Source organism: Triticum urartu, chromosome 1 (assembly GCF_003073215.2).
Source record: "Triticum urartu cultivar G1812 chromosome 1, Tu2.1, whole genome shotgun sequence".
Classification (NCBI taxonomy): Eukaryota; Viridiplantae; Streptophyta; class Magnoliopsida; order Poales; family Poaceae; genus Triticum; species Triticum urartu.
This window is the reverse complement of record NC_053022.1, coordinates 51,003,157-51,023,868: the sequence shown is the minus strand read 5'-3', so window position 1 is coordinate 51,023,868 and position 20,712 is coordinate 51,003,157. Positions and strand designations below refer to the sequence as shown.

General features: G+C 46.3%; 2 long non-coding RNA genes and 2 pseudogenes across 4 annotated transcripts; 1 reads left to right on the top strand and 3 right to left on the bottom strand.

The window, feature by feature from the left end:
- Positions 1–3,027: 3,027 nt before the first annotated feature.
- On the bottom strand, positions 3,028–3,165 carry LOC125533300 (annotated as a pseudogene).
- Positions 3,166–8,141: 4,976 nt separating this feature from the next.
- On the bottom strand, positions 8,142–9,175 carry LOC125554576. Its single transcript, XR_007304422.1, has 2 exons — positions 9,146–9,175; positions 8,142–8,497 (listed from the first exon to the last, which is right to left on the bottom strand). It is a non-coding gene; the product is annotated as an uncharacterized LOC125554576 (long non-coding RNA).
- A 5,278-nt stretch (positions 9,176–14,453) lies between these two features.
- LOC125554471 lies at positions 14,454–15,306 on the top strand (annotated as a pseudogene).
- Positions 15,307–15,670: 364 nt separating this feature from the next.
- On the bottom strand, positions 15,671–20,226 carry LOC125546435. 3 transcript variants are annotated; one of them, XR_007300643.1, is made up of 5 exons: positions 19,091–20,226; positions 18,679–18,807; positions 18,067–18,153; positions 16,282–16,400; positions 15,671–16,073 (listed from the first exon to the last, which is right to left on the bottom strand). It is a non-coding gene; the product is annotated as an uncharacterized LOC125546435 (long non-coding RNA). The 3 variants fall into 3 exon arrangements; XR_007300642.1 differs by having other exon boundaries at positions 18,679–20,226; XR_007300641.1 differs by having other exon boundaries at positions 18,067–18,807.
- Between the last annotated feature and the right edge of the window lie 486 nt (positions 20,227–20,712).

Sequence of the window (20,712 nt, the reverse complement as noted above, 5' to 3'; positions counted from 1 at the left end):
ATTTTGTGACAAAGACGAGAATACCAAGCCCGTGGAGCTTGCTTTAGACCATATAGTGCCTTGTCAAGTTTGCACACATGAGAGGGGTTGCTTTTACTTTCATACCCAGGAGGTTGCTTCATGTACACTTCCTCTTCCAGAACATCATGGAGAAACGCGTTATGTACGCCAAGTTGTCTGAGACTCCAGCCCCTGGAAACAGCAATAGACAGGACAAGATGAATAGTTGCAGCTTTTACAACTGGACTAAACGTGTCTTCATAGTCTATACCATACCGTTGCTTGAAGCCTTTTGCAACTAGTCTAGCTTTGTAGCGATCAATGGTTCCATCAGACTTTCTTTTGATTCGAAATACCCACTTGCAATCGATCAAGTTTTTACCTTGCTGTGGAGGAACCAAATGCCATGTATTATTTTTCTTTAGTGCAATAAACTCTTCATTCATTGCCTTCTGCCACTGTTCATCACCAAGAGCTTGTTCAAGTGTATTTGGTTCATCTGGTTCGCCTGTGGAACATATCATGCCATATTTAGTTATATGCTTGTAATCAACATGTTGTATTACCCTTTTTGAAGCCGTGTGCGACGTGGTGATGAGGTGGTCTGTAGATTAGCCGCAGAAGATCCTGTGGGCTGAATAGGAGTTGCCGTTGCCGATCCCGAGAGAGATTCACTGACCGCTGCAGCCGAATCTGCAGAGCTTGGATCTTCTGTGGCAGGAGACGACGTTGGATCCTCAGCAGCAGCCGCAGAAGATCCCCGCAGCTCATCATTGCTGCATGATGGCGTATCGACCTCGGAGCACGCGCGTGTCAGGCGGTCACGTCCGCTGGGTTCAGCACCAGCGCGGGGCGCCGTGGCTGCGTCTGCTCCTGGCCCCACCCCGGTCAGGCGAACCGGGGCGCGGCGTGCGTAGCACCGCGGGTGGGCGCCGAATCGTGCATCGCCCAGACCCGTCGCAGGGGGCCGCGTGTCAGGCGTGGATTGGAGCGGCGTTGGAGACGCGCCTCGACCAATTTGAGGCGACCGCGTGGCGCGCCCTGAGGCGGTCGGCGGGGAACGAAGTCCTGGCGCGGACGCGCCCGCGGATCCCGCGGATCCCGAGGAAGATCCGATCTGCTACGCCTGCCAAATGGATCCCGAGGCGGATCTGCCTCCCGTTTCACGACACATGAGATATCGCTCGGATGAGGTGATTTCTTCGCCGTTTTCTTCACCGTTTTCTTCGTTGTTCTCCCTGGTTTCTCCTGTTTCATCACAAGACTCAAGTGTGCCATTAGTAGGAGGATGTATCAGTAGTTGATCATCATAGTTTAGGCCCCCTTGATCAATGCCGGAGAGATTAGGAGGGAGGAGTAAAATTTCCAGAGCGCCGACATTTGGATGGAGGTCAGCGAAGGGAAACTTTGTTTCATCAAAAACGACATCCCTGGAGATATAGACGCGACCTGTGGAGACATCTAGGCATTTAACACCTTTGTGTTGGGCGCTATATCCTAAGAAGACGCATTGCTTTGAGCGAAACATAAGCTTGCGGTTGTTGTATGGGCGAAGATTGGGCCAATAGGCACATCTAAAAACACGAAGAGACTTGTAGTCGGGTTTTGTATGGAGAAGACGTTCTAGTGGAGTTTCATTGTTGATAACACGACTAGGAAGCATGTTGATGATATGAACGGCAGTGAGAAAAGCCTCATCCCAAAACTTGAGGGGCATGGATGCACCAGCAAGGAGGGCTAAGCCAACCTCAACTATATGTCTGTGCTTGCGTTCAGCTGAGCCATTCTGTTGATGGGCATGCGGGCATGACACGTGATGTGATATGCCAAGGGTTTGGAAGAAGGACTTTAGTTTTTCGTACTCCCCCCCCCCAGTCCGATTGGACTGCAATAATCTTGCGATCAAATTTTCTTTCAACTAGAGCTTAGAAGTTTTTGAAAACTTGAAAGACGTCGGATCTTCTCTTGAGGAGATAGATCCATGAAAATTTGTTGTAGTCATCTATGAAGCTTACGTAATAAGTGTGTCTACCAACAGAACTAGGAGCAGGACCCCAAACATCAGAGAAGATTAATTGCAAAGGATTGGTAGAAACACTAGTAGATATAGGGTAAGGTAACCGATGACTTTTTGCTCGTTGACAAGAATCACAAATAGTTTCAAGATCACGCTCACCAACATACGGGAGCTTATTTTTCCTAAGTAATTGTTCAACCAAAGAGAAAGCAACATGTCCTAGTCGATCGTGCCACCGTGTTGACGAAAGTTTGGCAACACCATAGGCTCGTTTATTGAATCTTGGATGCTCCGGAAGCAATGGGTAGAGTCCTCGAACGCATCTACCTCGATAGAGTGTTTTCTTCGTTGCCTGGTCCTTGATCAAGAAAAAGGAAGGATGAAACTCAAGGAAGACATGATTGTCAACGGCAATTCTATGGACAGAAAGTAGATTCTTATTGGCACTAGGAACATGCAAAATTTTCTTTAGATGAATTTTACGGCGAGGGGTACTAAAAACCGAGTGACCAACATGACTGATCCTCATGCCTTCACCGTTGGCAGTGTAGATTTGATCTTTTCCACGGTACTTCTCCTTCATCGTGACCTTCTCGAGCTCGTTTGTGATGTGATTGGTAGCACCACTGTCGACATACCAGTTTGTGTCAACGCCGTAGGAGCCGTCCGCAGCTGCAGAAACTTTGTCCTCGTCTTGGGAGTCGTCGTCGTCTTCATCGTAGCGGTACCAGCAGTCTTTGGCCGTGTGCCCAAGCTTGCCACAGATCTGACAGCAAGGGGCATCGGGCATCCGGACGAGACCTGGTGGAGCTGCCGCCGCGACGAGGTTTGGAGTTGGTGGAGCGCCCGCCGCGGGAGTTGGAGGAGCCACCACCGTTGCTGGTGCCTCCGGGCCGCCCTTTGTTGCGAGGAGAGCCACGTGATCGAGGGTCATTGCCACGACCGCGAGAAGCAGCGTTGGCCGAGGACTTGAAGCCGCCGGCGGAGCCATGGAATTGGGGCCATGCGCTGATCGAAGTTATCAGCATGGCATAGAGCTCATCAAGGGTGACGGGCGTGACGCGGGCGTCGAGGGCGGAGACAAGCGGCTGGTAGTCGATGTCGAGCCCATGGAGGATGTACGAGATCAACTCGTCATCCTGGATGGGTTTTCCGGCGGCGGCGAGTTCATCAGCAAGGCCGCGCAGGGAGGTGAAGTAGGAGGCGACCGACTGGTTGCCCTTCTGCGCATTGATGAGCGCAGTGCGGATGTTGTTGACGCGGCTGAGGGAGTGGGACGAGAACATGCCCGCCAATGCCACCCAAAGTTCACGCGCCATGGTGATCGCGGTGACCGCGACCAGGACCTCCTTGGAGAGAGTACTCAGCAAGTAGCCGAGCACTTGTTGGTCCTCCCTGACCCAAAGAGGGTGGAGAGGGTTGGGCCCAGAAGTCTCCTTGCTGTCTTTGTCCTTGGTGACGTGGAGTCTGGCCGGTTCTGGCGAGGTGTCGTCGACATAGCCGAAGACACCGGCGCCCCGCAGGTGAGGTGTGACCTGCGTGCGCCAGAGCACGTAATTCGTGCGGCTGAGCTTCTCGGTGACCTGGCCGTTGAGGCTAGGTTGGGAGGCGCCGGATGAAGACATGGCTATGCACTAGATGTAATCGGGATAAGCTAGCTAGATTGAGAGAGGAAAGGGCTCTGATACCATGTGCGATGGCGGAAACGTCTTGCCTCGTTGGAGCATGGGTTCGTGTTAATTAGCAGGGGCGCACCTCCCTGATACAGCGCATACATGAGTTGTTACAAAGAATTGAGATTTGGAAGACAAGAGATAGAATTGGTTACAACTAGGTTAGAGATAAGAGAGAATCCTACTACCAATACCAATCTAATCTATATCACACCTCATCAGAAGAGATGCGCTAGGTAAAGGTGGTGCCGGTGCGGTGCACACATTGGGCACGTTTACAATGACATGTTAACAGATAGGAGGGAGTAGTTACTTTACCTGCCTCATATGTGATAGGACACGTCAAGTCAGCTAATGAGGGGTGAGGAGGAGGATGGGGAGGTTCCCACGGGTCATACTCGTCCGTGGGCGCTCCATCAGTGGTACCTTTACTATTATCTTCTTGATGAAGAGCTTCCACTGCTGCAGTTTCGTGGTCCGTTTGCAGTGACATTGGCTGAAAAGGGGAGAAGCATGAGATTGAATTACCATGCCAATCCAATTTGCCACCCTGCTGACAAAATTCTAGTGTGCTACAGCTAGACAACATGAAAGAATGCAGAATGCTTGAATGTAATTCAGCAGAGGCTGCTGGGACCTAATCAGCAACTCAGTAGGGTATCCTTTTTCCAAGGAGTTTATTACCCTTAGCCTTAGGTGCTACAGTAGTTTATTTGAAACGAAGGAACAGAAAAATAACCTTTGACCAAATGCAGCAGTGCAATAATAGATCGGAATAGTGTTGATATCTCAATTGGATCTTCCAAACAAGGTCGCTTCTAGAATGCTAGGACTGTTAAGAATTGGCTAAGCATAAAGATAATAACAAAAAGATCTTAACTATCTACGAGTTCTTTCGTTTTCTCTTGATCTTTCGGATTAGCTTTGCTGCAAATTGTGGGGATTTTTTTCCTGTTTCTTTTTATGCAGGATCTTGTTAACTGATCCCTTTATGTACATCACTTTAGTGCATAATGCATTCTCAGGATGGCTTGCCACTACTGTTCCTGGAAGCGAAATGCGACTGTTCATTTTGGTACCTAATAAAACATATGATAAATGTGCTTCTTTTACCATTCAGTGACAGCAGACTCCAAAGTTGACAGAAATCATTCAAAATTTGTTGAAAAATAGAAGGATTTGAAGTGCGATATATATGTTGACAAAGCATTGAACTCATGACGGCGTACAGATCTTACATCCCACACAAACATATACAAAAGGCTCCCCGGTGCATACAACATATGCCAAGATGCATACCGTTTTCATAATAGTTCAAGTTTCAGATACTTGCAGATGCAGGCAGTATGCAGGTTGGAGAACCAAAGAGAGCTGGCTTTTAGGTTTTAGGTACCTGGTCTGGAACGGTCGATGGGGCGGCTGACAAGGTAGACATTGGCCCAACTAGAGGCCGCAACACTGACCTGCACTGCACTGCCCGCAAACAAGTTTTCAATGTCAGTAAAATTCTTACTAGGTACTGTACGTACTACTGATTAAACAAAAGAAGCAGCAGATAACCTGTCAGAAGAATGATGATTAAACAGAAGTATCACGGCCTGATGCAAATCACCACCGACTGATGGCGACTGGGTGGACGAAAAATCGTGATGGATTGTTCTGATAGACGGAGCTTCGACTACTCAATTCGCTGAACTCTTTGCGTTTGTTCGAAAAGGAAAAAAAAAGGGGGATTTTCTCTTCCTCTATTGCTCTGCGGCAATGGGGTGGCACGGCGCATCTAGGGTTCCGCGTCGGTCGAGGAGAGAGAGACGTCTGATAGGGAAAAGAATTCTATGAGACCAGGTCTCACGCGAGACCCATCCTGATGAATGACACGTGGCATTCATAAATCACAAAGTATCCTCCACCCCTCACTTAAAATCAGGGAGAATTAGATGCTTTGTGATTTGTGAATGCCACGTGTCATCTATCAGGACGGATCTCACCTGCTAACCGTGAGACCTGGTCTCATATAATTTTTTTTGTCTGATAGTGATAGCCGGCGGAGAAGATGCCGACGAAAGGGGCGGCGGGAATCGATATCGCGAGCGGAGTACCTAGCTGCGACGACAGCTGCTGGAAATCGAGAGGACGATTTTTTTTTCTCTCCAGGAGGATGCTACGGTCGCCCGATCCCAGCAAGCGATTAGTCACCTCCTGAGCCGTCGGATCACACGCACGTGTACGTTCAGGATCAATTCTGGACTTGATCGTGGCACCTCACCCACTCACCTCTGTGCAACACCTCGCCTCGTGGATAACAAGACGGTTTTGCTAAAGATTAATGCTAGACGTGCTAAGGGCATCTCCAAGCTAAATGCTTGCTTAGGTTTCCCTAAAAAAATGCTGGCTTAGGTGCTTAGACAATTAAGAAAGGAACGTGCTACGTATCGACCGACGGATCTTTTAAAAGATCTGTCTCGTGAGCCGTCATACCTGGCTTAATTTAGTGGCTAAAAGTCATCGTCTACTTCTGCAACAAAATTTTTGTTATGAAAACTTTTGCAACAAAGATCTTGTTGCAGAAACATTTGCAACAGAGGTTGAGTTGCGGATATTTTTTTTTTTTTTGCAGTAGAGGTCATGTTGCAGAAACATTTAGACATTCTTTTAACTTGCAGAAAAATTTATGCAACGGAGGTCAAGTTGCAGAGAATTTATCTGGCAATACAATATAACGTTGCTGGAACAGTTGTTGCGACGGCACCGACATCTACGGCTCAAACTCGAGGAGGCGACAACCATGGACGCCGGTGCTCCTATGGGGCGGCGGCAATGTGGAACGACGAGCGACGGCGGAAGAGGCTCCAACGGCGATGTGCCTCGCAGAGGCGGCGGCGACAGGATGGTGCTGCTCAATCTAGAGGGCGTCGCCGATTGACCGAGAACAGGAGAGACACGGGCAGCGGAGCACTTGCTCGCCGGTGACAGCGTCGGCGCATTGGGTAGCGAGTGTTTGTTGCGGAAGAAACATGAGGGGATGTGTTGCTCAAAAAACAAAAAACGTGGTTTTTGTTACTCAAGAGGATAAGAGCAATTCCAACAGGCCGACGCAAACGGACGGCAATTTCGTCCATTTGGGTCGGCCAGACGGACACAGATGCCCGCTTCGGCATTTGGGTCGGCGCCTGTGTGCAAAACAAGGCTGTCAGCTCTAGGCTTAATTAGCAAGGCCTTTTCAAGATCTTCCTTGGTGGCAAAACAATGCTGCGAGCCTATCATGAAATTCATTTCCCTGCGATCAGGATCAACGTAAAGGGTGCCATAAAATTGTCTCACAACATCTTCATTACAAACCCAAGATGAGTTGTTACTAGCCAGACCTTTGAGACCAAGATCCTCATACTTAGTGGACAAGTCAAAAGGACATGTTTCAGCATCAGCTATATCTGACCACTCCACAAATCTGTGCTAAAAAACTTTCTTTTCACGATAGATCTGATCATATAGATCTTTTTGCCTCGTGTCCCAAAAATTGCAGTCGCAAGAGATAGATCTAGCAGCAACATATGGGTTACATTGCTTCTGCTTCTTAATTTCAGGATATCTCGACTGATCCAATGTCTTCTTCTGCTGCTGCTTTCCCCTGGCCATGGCTCTATTGCCTGTAAGTGTGAAAACAAATCCAACACTAAGTATCTAATAATAAGCTTAATTTACAAGGGAACTGGAATGCCAGCTGATTAAGTTTTCTCATAGTTTTAAAATAAGGTAAAGTTACTCACTAGGGGCATAACTTTGCAGCTATTAAACAGTAATTGTCCTTATGAATTCTGAATTTATTTATGTACAGGGCAATTTATATATATACATCATCAAATCAAATATCTAAATTATGTGTACAGAATGAGGTGCAGGGCAATTGTGAGCATTGGATGGTAGAGCGTTGGCAAAACAAGTCGTCTCATGAAAGAAAGCGGACGCCCATTATGCAGTTCAAAAATTGCAAATGGCAAGAAGTACCAAAACAGGACATCGATGTAATAGATTGTGGCCTGCAAGCGTAAGCTAGTGGAAACTGTTGGTTAGTCATTCTTGGGGAAAGAATTTCCAATCATCACTTCACTGACAAGAAGGTCAATTTCCAATCACGAACAAATGCAGGCCGGTAAACCCTCGTCTTCAGAAGGAGATTTGAGCCCTCTAAGGCTTCGTTCGGTTGTTGGGGTTTCCTTCCCTGTGAGGAACCAACCCCTGCAGGGATTGGGTGAATCCGCTCATGTCACCCAACCCCTGCCAACACCTTCCTCACTAATCCCTTCGTCTTAAATTCTGTTCGGTTACTCCCTCCCATAAGCAACACTTCTCACTACAAAATGCAGTGAAACTATAAGACACTAGCTCAACACAGTAGCAGCTAACTAACTGTCAGATCTAGCTCATCACAGTAGCAGTTAACAATAGCATCAGATCATACAATATATATGCGTTGTTTCATCAAGCAAAAACACAGGCTGGATTTAGAGTTCATCAATCACACCAGATTCGACTGATCAACGGAAGAGTCTTGGCTGACTTATCTGCTTGCGCACTTGCTAGCAGCCGCCACAACGACACCAAACGCTCATGGCTTCATCAGATTTTAAGTCGAAGACGACCCCACGGTGTCAAGTTAGAGCGCAGCACCTCAATCACTGTCCTATCGGTCCAAAAGTGGTTTCTAGCAAAACTTGCTAGGCCGGAGAGGACGTGTCCGTTCATTGCTGGTGATGTCGGCCATGAATTCCTCCACAAACATGGCCACTTATACATGAGCTCTTCATTCCTGCATAGATACAGCATTAAAGATTGCTAGCAGTACATCATAAGTATAATTGCAATGAATAATTTAGACATCAGTACAAGTAAACAAGGTAAATAAGCATGTCATGGACTTCTCACATAATAGAAAGAACCGTTGATGTGCAGTAACTTAGATGAAAGAAAGTAACTGGAAGTTGAAAGAATGCAACGGTAACCTATTTTCTCTCCTTGTTAGCTTAGAAATTGTTCTTTTTATCTTTCATTTCTCTTGGTCAATGCTAAGAAGAAAAATGAATTTTTGAACAACTAGCTAAGCAATGCAAAGCGAGAATAATAGTGCAATCTGGGCACAATCATTGATACTCTGAATCACATGGCAAAAATATAGGGTATACATAACATTTTTTAGATTTGAAAAGTCTTGTTATCGAGCTCTGGAACTTCACCAAAAAGGCCTATTGTCTAATGATATTGGTTGCTGGATATGACCAAGAAACTGCGAACCGGAGCAAGAAGAATCCAAGAAATTGAGGACCGGAGCATGAAGAAAAATAAAAATTGAGGCGCACGAAACAGAGGAAGAGCTCACCAATTTTCTCAAATCAAGAATCTATGAACCCTAGGAATAAAGGGAATGAGAAGGGGGTCAAGAAGAGGAGGAAGGGCTTACTAGCCCACCGTCGTGGGAGAGTGATGCCGGGTGATGGGTTGCTCCAGTCGCCACAAGCTTCCGCCGCAGCTGCTTCCCATCGCCGCCGAGCTCGCGCCGGACAGGAGAGAGGGAGTGGGGGGGGGGGGGGGGGGGGGGGGGGGGGGGGGGGAGGAGGTACGGCGCCTCCGCGGTCTCCTCCAGTAGCGCTGCTGCTATCCCTCCTTCTCCGCTCTCCGGCGTCGTCGCCATCGGCGTCGCCGGTCGGGGCGAGAGAGAGCGTACCGTTTTGCGAGAGAGACGGGGTTTTCTTCCACGAGGTGGGACGCGTGGGTCATTTCCCGGCAGTTTCCACGGGGTTTAGAAGGGATTTGGCAGGGGCTTAATCCAGACCGGGTCTAACCGAAGGCTGTTATAAGCCAGACCGGGATTTGACCCCGGCCGGGGCGAAACCCACGGGGTTTGGGCTCAATCCCTGCGGGGTGGGGCTAACCGAACATAGCCTATACATAAAACATGGCTCTGAGCCCCTGATTGCATAGAGAAATACGGAGAAGGAGGCAGAGATGTACCAACCAGAGAGGGCGATGGCAAAGGTCTGAAGCCGCAGCCTTCGTACTAGCAGCAGCCAGCAGCTAGGGTTTGAAGCCAGAGACCGACCAGAGTCCCGCGCGGGCGAGTCGGGCTACGAGGGAGGCACGGCGCAGAATTACCAGGCGAAGCTCCGGCGCACCGGGGGCGGTGGTTCACGGCGGCACCATAGGTGGCTCAGACTCGAAGACGAGGTCGCGGCGCTCTCGCCATCGTACTATCGTAGTGGAGTGCGGAGTGTGGACTGAGCTTGCCGAGCCAGTTTTTCTTTCACTTGCTGATGAAACGGAGCAGTAGATAAAATAGTAAACTCGAAAAAATGCTAGGAAAATTAAAATAAAATCCGAATTTATTTTTGTAATATACATAGTCAATTGGTGAGTGAAGTCTGAAACAAACCCTGAGATTGTAGAGGCCGACGCAAATAGACCTTCACCTTTAAATCTCTGAATTTAGTACCCCGTATTTATAAATCCCTGTTAATCCCGACCCTGCATGACTAAAATTTTGTTTGGTGTAATAGGAAGGCACGATCCCAGCCAGGATTGGTTTCTATGTTGACTTCTCCCTAGCCCATCTGTCAGATGCATCTCTTCACAAGTTCTCTGCTCAACCATGTGCAGCGGCGACCGACGGCGGCCCTGCACGAGCTGCTCAACAGCACCTGGACAAGTCCAACCCGACGTCCCGTAGGCTGCACTCACGTCCGTCTGTGGTCTGTGCACACGCATGCACGTACGCATCCATGAGACCGTCCCGCCGTTGACCGCCGCGCTGCTCGCTGCCCGCGCCACCGTTTGCAGCCATGGAGCCATGCTTCGGTTTCGTGCCCGATGCCACCTGTTTCATGCAGTTGGCGCGGCTACGCGTCGCCGGCCGTTTCCACGCTTGCTTGCGCGTCGCCGCTCTCAACGGTCATCGATTGGACGCCAACACCACGGCCCCGTGCTAGATTGCCAGCTCCATGTCCGAGCTGTGTCAGTCCTCGCTGCCAACGGTGATGAGACGCGCGTGCAGTGTGATAGGCCGGCTATCGCCGCCCCCGTCGCGCTCCGCCAAGACCCAGCCGCCCGCCGCCACCATTGTGTATGGCCACGCTGTCCGAAGGTCTCCAGCAACCGCCACCTCCAGTCGTCGGCCCAGACGGGGTCGGCTCGGCTGTCGGCGCCAACCGGTGCGCCGCTCCGCCAACCTAGTAGAAGAGGAAAGAGGGATCGACAGTGGAGAGGGAAAGGGGATCGGGAGAGGAGAGGATAGAGGAAGAAGAAGATAAGACGAGAGAGATTAAAGTGACTTGTGGACCCATACCGTCAGTGAGGGTAGCAGATGAACCCGGCTGGGATTGCATATGTTCCCAGCGAGCCAAACATGCTAGGGGTAGAATAGAACGGGATCTGAAAGTTTAGGGTATCAACTTAGAGGTGAGGGTTCATTTACGCCAGCCTCTATAAAGTCAGGGTTTATTTCAGACTTTACTCGTTAACTGATATACGCGCGTATGAAGTTTCATAAAGAAACCACATCTGTGGTAGTTTGGGCAAAAATGACAAAATCAAAGCTATATTAAAAGAATATTGTTTGATAAATACAGTTCTACTTTTTCACTATAAGAATACCACGGACATCAATACATCACGAAACTTCACACTTAAGTAGAATGGTCGACTAAGTTTCGTAACGTGAAATTTCAGATTTTTTAAAAAGAATCATTAATTTTTATGAATTTACTATTCGCGTCCGTGCGCGTGAAACAATGTTCATCTTTGTATTTTCGCCTTTTTACAATCTAACATATAACTTTAAAACGTCTTATATTATGGGACGGAGGGAGTACAAGTCTCGTCTTTAAACTTTTCTTATAACACTATTGTACAATTAGAGTTGCTCACATACACTCATCATACGAACGTGCATACACACATCTTATCCCTATGAGCACTTCTGAGATATACCTTGAGGACATCTCGTACTCCTCCTACTAAATGAACATTGCCGGATCAAAAAAAATTCAGAAAAATACGAGCACATGTGTCAAGCCTAAAAATAAACCTTGGTGGACTGGTTTTACCATAAATAGCCTAACCATTTGAGCTACGCTCAATTTGCATTTGGTCCTCGAACTTATGGACGCAACTTTTTTAAAATCACTAAGGGCATCTCGAACTCGGATCCTTAAACCGACTGCATTCGTCCGGACTGAACAGTCCTCACGCGATTTGCCATTCAATACGGAACTCCATCAGTCCGCGGACTGGTTCCGACGTTAGTTTTTCCGCAAAATGGAGGCTAATCGGGATGGCTTTGCAGGCGTTCCGACTGTTGCCACGTACGCGCCGGACACTCCGAACCCACCCGAAAACCTCTCCCACATGAAGCGGTTGCCGTGCATTCATGCCACTAATGATCGATCAGAGCGCTAGCGCCACATTCATGCCGATCCAGAGCAGAGGTGGCCTCTCACCGGTGTTAGCATTAAAGCGGCGTGCCAGCACAATCCACACCACACCACCTCGCTCCTGCTCCTCCTCACCATACCACCTCCGCCATGACCGCAAGCTCTAGCGCGTTGTGGGCTAGCCTCACGACAGAGCAAAAGCCCGAGATAGCCACTCTTGCTGTCGAATGGCAGGGCCGTTGTGCGCGGCGGATAGAGGCCAGCATGCCGGTGAGCTCGCCGGAGGTCACCGACGATGAAGGAGGCCTTCGACAATGAGCCGGAGCCCCTGCCTGCACCGGTCCATGCCGGCTTCACCATGTCGATTTTATTTGTCACTTTTAAATATGCTATATGATGATCCAGTGTACCAGTGCACCTCAATGGTCAATGACTGTTTACCGTGATTGAACCACAAGTCACGAGTTCGTGAGCACGCCACAAAGGCCATAAAGAAAAGAGTTCCAATCCTACCACCTGGGTTCATCAGAGTTGCCAAGAAACATAAACAAGCTGATTTAAGGAATGAAGAAAGATGTCATGTTCGTTAGAAGAAAGAAACCATTTTTTTTTGTAGAACTAAGAAAGAAAGAAACAAAGCAATTGATGAAGGATGCCTGGAAAATAAAAATTCTTGCACATTCAGACATTTGGTAGTGTCTAAATTTGTTGTATGCGATCAATTAGAGTCATCTGCTCAGGCTGCCGTTGAGCTTGGTTACATAAGAATTAGAGTTATGGTTCAAGCTGAATACTGACATATATTGCACCCTTCAGGCCCATGCTAAGCCTCGGAAAGATATATACTACTCCCTTCGTTTACAAATATAGAATATCGATGTTTTGAATATTGCAATATTCACTACATACGGACTGAAATGAGTGAACAAAGGACACAACGTATTTATATACCTCCAATTCAAAAAAAGAAAAGAAATTATCTTATACTCCCTTTGTCCCAAAATTCTTGTCTTAGATTTGTCTAAATATAGATGTATCAAGTCACGTTTTAACATTAGATACATCCGTATCTAGACGAATTTAAGACAAGAATTTTGGGACGGGGAAGTATCTGTAAACGGAGGAAGTACTACTTAGACAATAATTTTAGAATGATAATGAGATTGAGAGCGTTAATAGACAAGGATCAGCATCTGTGGTGGGCAAAATGACACAAATCCATAACCATCTCGACTAACTGCAGGAGAATGGATACTCGTCTCAGCGCACCTGCACAATGAATTTGCACAGAAGACATCAGTGCAACTCAAGCTCAACTTCTATTCTTATATACTTTCACGACAAGTAATTTGGAACGGAGGAAGTATATGTTACAAAAGCTTGGACTAGTACCCAAGCCTCTATTCCAGGCAAGGGTTTTTGCTTCAAGGTTGAGCCACTTGGGTGAAAGTGACCCATGGTGAATTGTGGATGTGCCACATGCTATTATTTTGGTACACGGCGGTGTACAAACGCCTTGTGGATTTAGGTTTTTGATTCAAATTTTTTGAACTTCATTGCTTCATCGCTGTGTAGTCGCCGCATAGCTCTAGCGCTAGCTTCTTGTTTGTCTTTTGTGTGCCGAGGTTGTTTCTGTAGTTGCTGATTGAATGGATCACATTGCAGTTTTCCAAATTTGATTTGACTACGTCGGGTTGGGCCGTTCCTATTTGGATGGATCGGTGATCATGTGTACTAAGATATTTTTCATTCCATGTTTGTTGGCTAATAGAGACATTGCCACGCGAGTAGTTGGATCTGAGACGTTGACACGTCACACGTATTGATTTAGAACGGTGCCTTCGATTGGTATCTGGATGATCGGAGAGCCCTCGAGTCTCCCGAAGGATCCCGTCGAATCTTGTTTCACCGTTGTTTGTCTCTATAAAACCCTCCACACTCCCAACGTCGTCCTTCGGTCGAACATGGCGTGGGCGTCGCCCGCGGCTCCGGCGATCCTAGCCAGAGTTGTTCACGCCGTCGTCCGGACACGCTCTGGGGGCGAACCTCCCACAGGAAGGTGCACAGAGGAAGATGCGTGCAGACCATGCCGGCGGCCATGAATGTGGTTGTGTCGGTCTTGCTTGTGAGTTGCGTCAGGCTGCGGCTGACGGATACCAGTGGGCAATCACTGGTGCCCATGAGCGCCGGCCGTCCGTCTCCGCTCCCCCTCTTTCTCTCTTATCTTCCACTGCGGCTCCATCCCCAGCACCCCGTCCTGTCGAGATCAGCCGCGGGCCTGCCTTCTACAGTCCTCCTTCCGTTCTCCTAGAAGCACCATGGAGTTTCAGCCAGTTGCTGTTGGGCGTCTGTACGCGGTGACAACGTACATACACACGTCGGCCAAGGAGGAGGCCCTGGTCACCGTCTAGCGAGTCTTGTGGATTCACCGACCTCCGTGACCGCGGCCTCCGACGTGGTTTTCATCATGGTCGACAAACACGACGACGTCGGCACGGTCGGCTTGGACGCCGCTCGGAGGTCCTTGCAGGGCTCCGCCCGTACGGCGTGCTCATAGATTGCATGAACTCTTCCCCTCCCACGCGGCGCCTGGTGCCACGCTATTGACTCTAGGAGCGGCGTTGGCGCTCGCGATGGCACGCTCACCCTCCCCGATGGCAGCGATGAGGCCGTCCTCTGGCTCGGAGGACCTATCTGCATGGGCCCGCCGGCAGCGGCCAGAGCAGCAAAATTGCCGTGGCAGGCGTGGTGGTTGGCCTCGAGCCCTTAGCGAGTCCTTGGTCTGGTCTTTGCCAGCGCCGCTGGGCTCGAGCGCGGAGGAGGCGGCTCGGGTGAGCGGCGACTTCACGTCCGGGGCGCCGTGCGGTACATCAAGGACCTCGGCATGGCACTGGAGCCTGGAGGTCGCTGACGTCCAGGAGGAGGAGGCCGGTGATCTGTACCCTAGGTTTGTACCGGCAGTCCGGCAGATGTTCTCGGCCATGGAGGCGAACCGCGACGGCGGCGTGTATGGACTGGTCATCATCGTCGAACGCCTGAACGGGGTCCGCGAGTAAGGTAGGTAAGGCAGATAGCTGCCGACCAAGGTTGTTGTTAAGGGATCGAGGGCGACGTCCGCGGCGCATCTAGTGGCCTCCATCGAGCGGAGCTACCCACGGCGGCTATCACCGTGTAACTCGACACGGCGCGCCACTTCCCGGCGTCTTTATTTATCTCGCGTGCTATATATATATAGAAGGGTGCTGGACAAGTGATCCATTCACAACGCTACGCTTCAAAACTTTCTACAATTATAATTTGTGTAGTAGTTTGAGTGGAGGATAAAGGCAAGGCAGCTCCTCCTCAGATCTTCAGAGTAAAGGCATATTGTCTGGATAGTGTCATTTACTGTTCTTGCTGCCAAGTTAGTGTGCATTTACGCCGTATTAGCTGCTGCACTAGTGGTTGGGGCGCCATCGGGTGGCGCCACCTGAGTGGTGACTCTGCGGTGCCAGGTTGCCTTCGCCCATTCAACTACTTTGTTCACCTCTTGTTAGCACATACACATGACAATGGTGAGCTCTTTCATCAACATATTATGTTGCTACTTCATGTGAAAAGTAAAGAGAAATGCATGACAGGCAATACAAACGAATCTCGTCTGTAGCACAGTACAGACACACTGCAGCTTAGCTTCTTTTCGGATGTGCATAATTACAGCTCTAGTAAGAGCGCCCATAGTTTTTTTTCTTCCCTTCTCTGCGTTCAGCACCCTCGCCTAAAGTTGATGCCAAGCGAGATTGAGACAGGCAACGGCAGCGGTGGCTCGCCGGAGCAGTACCAGCCGGTGTGCGTGACCGGAGCCACCAACTCATCCACACCCTGCTCTGGCAGGGCGTCTTGTCCACGCCACGGCGAAGGACTCAGGATGTGTCACCTATTGGTTCTTTGCAGATTGGTGCTGAATATCAATCAATATGGAACCTATTCAACACCAGATTACAACACGGTAAGCGAAAAACAACTTGAGTTCTAATAAACATTTTGGTGAAACAATAAGATGGACATCGTACATACTACGAACACTTTTTTAAAAATTCAGAAGCAAAAAAAAAATGTGAGAGAACCTAATGGATGGATAAATGAACCAACCACCAACCATTTATAAAAGTTCGGATAAAATTAATAGTACCTCATGAAATAGAGTACTGTAGCAACTAAGAAAGATTTTCAGATGATCAGGATATGAAGGTGTTCGCAGCTTCAGCTCGTGCAACACCGACCCTCTGTTTAGGACAGCCATCCGACTCCCTGTAGAGCATGAAGCAGACGTAGTCACGAATTATTGATTGCTCTAGTTGCTCGTTTCCCGGGGATTGATTGCAACTGCAGGGCTAATATAATCATTCAATTGGTTGAAAATAGAGCATCTGGAAAGACATAAGAATCTAAACACAAAGGGAAAACCTACCTCTTGTCCAGTCAGACGCGTTGTTGGACGAAGCAAACAAAATACAGAATAGTCACAGTAAAAAAACAAAATGTTCCATTGGTGGGCAGCACACGAATATTCATATTTTCTATCCCTTGATTTTGTAACCAAATCCAACACAGAGGAACAAAATCTTAGCACATGGTAATATTACGGCCTAACAGGTCCGCCTACATAATTCATATAAAAGAGGAGAGCACGGGAATGAAAAGAAGCTTCAAAGAAGAGAAGTTGTATAAAACTTCTGATCAGGATTACCTCACAGAAGTTATTTAGTAGATGGAATAGGTGCACAGTCAATAAAATATATAGATTTCAAAGTTATTTTTCTTTGGTGTTTTATTGAATGACATATATCCTTCTATAGCCACGTAATTTTCTTATCTATACTTTGAAGATGTTCTCAAGGAAATAAGGGCTAAAAGTAGCAGCAACTAAAGGAAGAGCTCATCCAATTCATTCTACAACAGCAGCAGTGGCAGAACTGATCTTCTCAAGATACTCTCATATGAATTGGGTGTGTGGAATTCTAAATAAAAGAAATGATATTTACATGCACTGTTGTACATGATCTAAACATCAACGTTTGCTCACAGAAGCATGTTACTGTCTTACTGCATAACCATCGAATGCAGGTTAATAAATAATAATAACATGAATAACAACCTCTTTTTGGATAGAATAAAAAATGAGTATTACAAAAACAAAAACAGATGGTTCACAAGTAGGGCTATTGAGTCTAAAATGCTTGTTGCTTTGATCTGGGAAGACTAAGAACTTTTATTAATTTTCACCTTAATTAGAGCAACAAGAGGGAGCTGAATAGATGCGGGGGTTGGCAACAAGCCGCACATCTCTTATTTCATCTCGAAGAACCTCCGTCAAACCATATACAACCTCTTATGAGTTCACAACAAACAAACATAATGACACAAGAGGACTAGAAGACATCATAGGCTACACAGGAATCTAATCCAAGCTCCAAAGGTAATGTACAAAGAAATTGATGAAACATCTCAGTAAACTGGAACTTTAGAACTGAGTAACTTCAAAATTTGTGTAACCAATGGCTGGTATATTAACAAGTCTGTAGGGTATAGTACTCAAGAACACCTGAAGTTTCAGTGCCCTATGAGCATGGCCATAGTGCCATACCACTCAGCATACTCATTGATGTCACGCAATCGAAAATCCTACGAGCATGGTAAGTCTGAAAGATTGGTTGTTCAATAGCAACCGAGGTGATACCAACATAGGTAAAGCATGTGTTTGTATAGAGCATACCGCAAGAGGACAACAATCTCCAGTTGTTGGGATAAGCCTTTAATAATTTCTTGATAACAAACTTGCCATCAGACATTGCTTAAGTGTGTTCGATACAAAATCTTATCTTCCAATTGAGAGCTGAGCATATAACTGGATTCCTTCATAAGTTTAGCAATTGATAGAAAAAAATCTCAGAAAAAGCATGATGAAGCTACCAACCTGTGTTGTTACATGTGCCAAGCAACAAAAAACAGCATCAACATATGAAAAATCTGCATCTTTACTTGCAACTAAATTTGGCAGGTCCTACAATATTAAAAGAGGATCAACATATGCGAACACAAATTCATATACATAAATGTGCTACTGCTGAAAGGTTCAGCTAATTCTTGATGTATAGGAGTGCCAGACTGACTCTGTACAGTGTTTACTTAACACGACCAGACCCCTGACCACTTCAATGATGTTCTAAATTTCTAAGCCAACATTTTCACCCACTGCCCTTCTCATGGCCAAGCAAAAGAGTTCAGCACCGGCAGGAAGTGAAAAAACAAATACATGGTGTAACTGAAAAATAAATCCTAAATTTAGTATAGAATAATTCAGTACCGGTGTGAAAATGAAAGCATTGGATACTAAATGAATCCTAAATTTAGTATCTGCAACCTGCAACATCTACACCTAGACTAAATTTAGTATCTGCAACCTACAACATCTACACCTAAATGAATCCACATTGATGTCAAGCATTGGACTAATGAATAACCGTCCAAGAAAGCGAAGACAAAAAGTATGCCAAATGGGCCGTAGAACACCATCATGTCGTGTTACCTGCGAAAAAACGGGACCACGAGCTGCCGCCAAGAATGTTGTCTCATGTTGTATACTGCATCTGCTCATCGTGAATAAAACAGACATGGGCATTTACCACATTGAGTAAACCAAAGTATGCAGTTGTACCTAATGATAGATGACAGACAATCAAACCATCAGGCTAACCATGCACCAAAATAAGATCAGTGATCTCATGTGATTGGCAGGACTCGATAATTCTGATATCACCTACCGGGAAGAAAAGACGGATCAATAAGAAACAATTGCTAAAATTCACAAATGATAAGAGAGAAAATTTACAGTCCAAGCAAACACTATATAACCTGTTTATTCTTCAATAATCAATAAAATCATACGTGAATGAGCACCTGATATTAGTAAACACAACATGGAATGCTTTGCATCATACCTGAGAACCACGGTTCACCCTCTGTTAATTTGGAAATACAACTTTCAGCTCCCAACAAATGAAAAGATTGACCAGTCAACTAGCACAGGATGCACCATTTTAACATGTCAAAACATCTTCCAATTCACCTAAGGCCTTGTTCGGTTGGGTGCGAATCCGAGTGGATTGAAGGGGTTTGAAGGGGATTTAAACCTCTTGTAAGTCAAAATACAAGCCAATCCTTGCCAATCCCCTCCAATCCTCTTGGGGAGAGGATTAACCGAACAAGCCCTAAAGGAGGAGGGTATGTAAATAAATCAGATAAGGACCTAAAGGATCATATAGTGACATCAAATAATTCATATGCAAATATACTTTTAAGTTGCAGAGGATATCGACTTCAACATGAAAAGATCATTTGCTAAATGAATTCCTCATCAAAGCATATGAAGTATGACTATCGACAACTTAAAAAATATCAGCATGAAAACATATGATAAATCTTAGAACTTTTTTGTTGGAAAACTAATGCAACACAGCAGGAGCAGAATAAATCCATAGTCCAAAGGGGAGCTTTATGGAAAATACTGATCCATAAATTACAGGATAACTCAGGTGGGGACCCTCTCCCCCCGGTGATTGTTCAAAAAATAAATAAATTACAGGATAACCATGCAAAATGCCGAAGCAGGTCTATATTAACAAAAAGATAAAACTAACCCCCTTTGCAATCTGCAATGTATATAATTTGAACTTTATACAAAAAGGCTTGTTGCATAACTGTTCTGTGCATTAATGTCTAAGAGTACTTGAACAGGGTGCATTGTTTCCGAACTGCAAATATCGCAACTATGTTTTCATAAGAAAAGAAATCAAATATAGAAACGAAGATATAAGTAGTTCCAAGTTGGAACTTCCAAAGAATTATAATGACTTCTACAGTCTACTTAAATATCTGGGCCTCACAAGTTAGGCATGAACTCTAATCATTTAGGTTATCAGTGGAGAAAGCTTTGTATAAGCAACATATGATGCATGACTTACTCCTCATGATTCATTATTGTTCGATTGGTTAAATTACCAATTAGCGCTTTATAAGGGAACTACCCCAGCGTTACTGATTTGATTAGCAATTCACTCCAGAGAACACCTACTGATCCATCCTGCAATTTGTAGGGATGGAGAAAAGTGAAAAAACTGTAAGCACATTTTAGGAGCTCGTGTCTGAATCCTGAACATGTTAATCGATCCCCATTGACCAAAATCCCAGATTTTTCTTTGCAAAGTAGCATAAGAACGTGTAAAAATAGGCATATTGCTGGAAATATGCCCTAGAGGCAATAATAAAAGCATTATTATTATATTTCCTTGTTCATGATAATTGTCTTTATTCATGCTATAATTGTGTTATCCGGAAATCGTAATACATGTGTGAATAATAGACACCAACATGTCCCTAGTAAGCCTCTAGTTGACTAGCTCGTTGATCAACAGATAGTCATGGTTTCCTGACTATGGACATTGGATGTCATTGATAACGAGATCACATCATTAGGAGAATGATGTGATGGACAAGACCCAATCCTAAACATAGCACAATGTGTAGTTCGTTTGCTAGAGTTTTTCCAATGTCAAGTATCTTT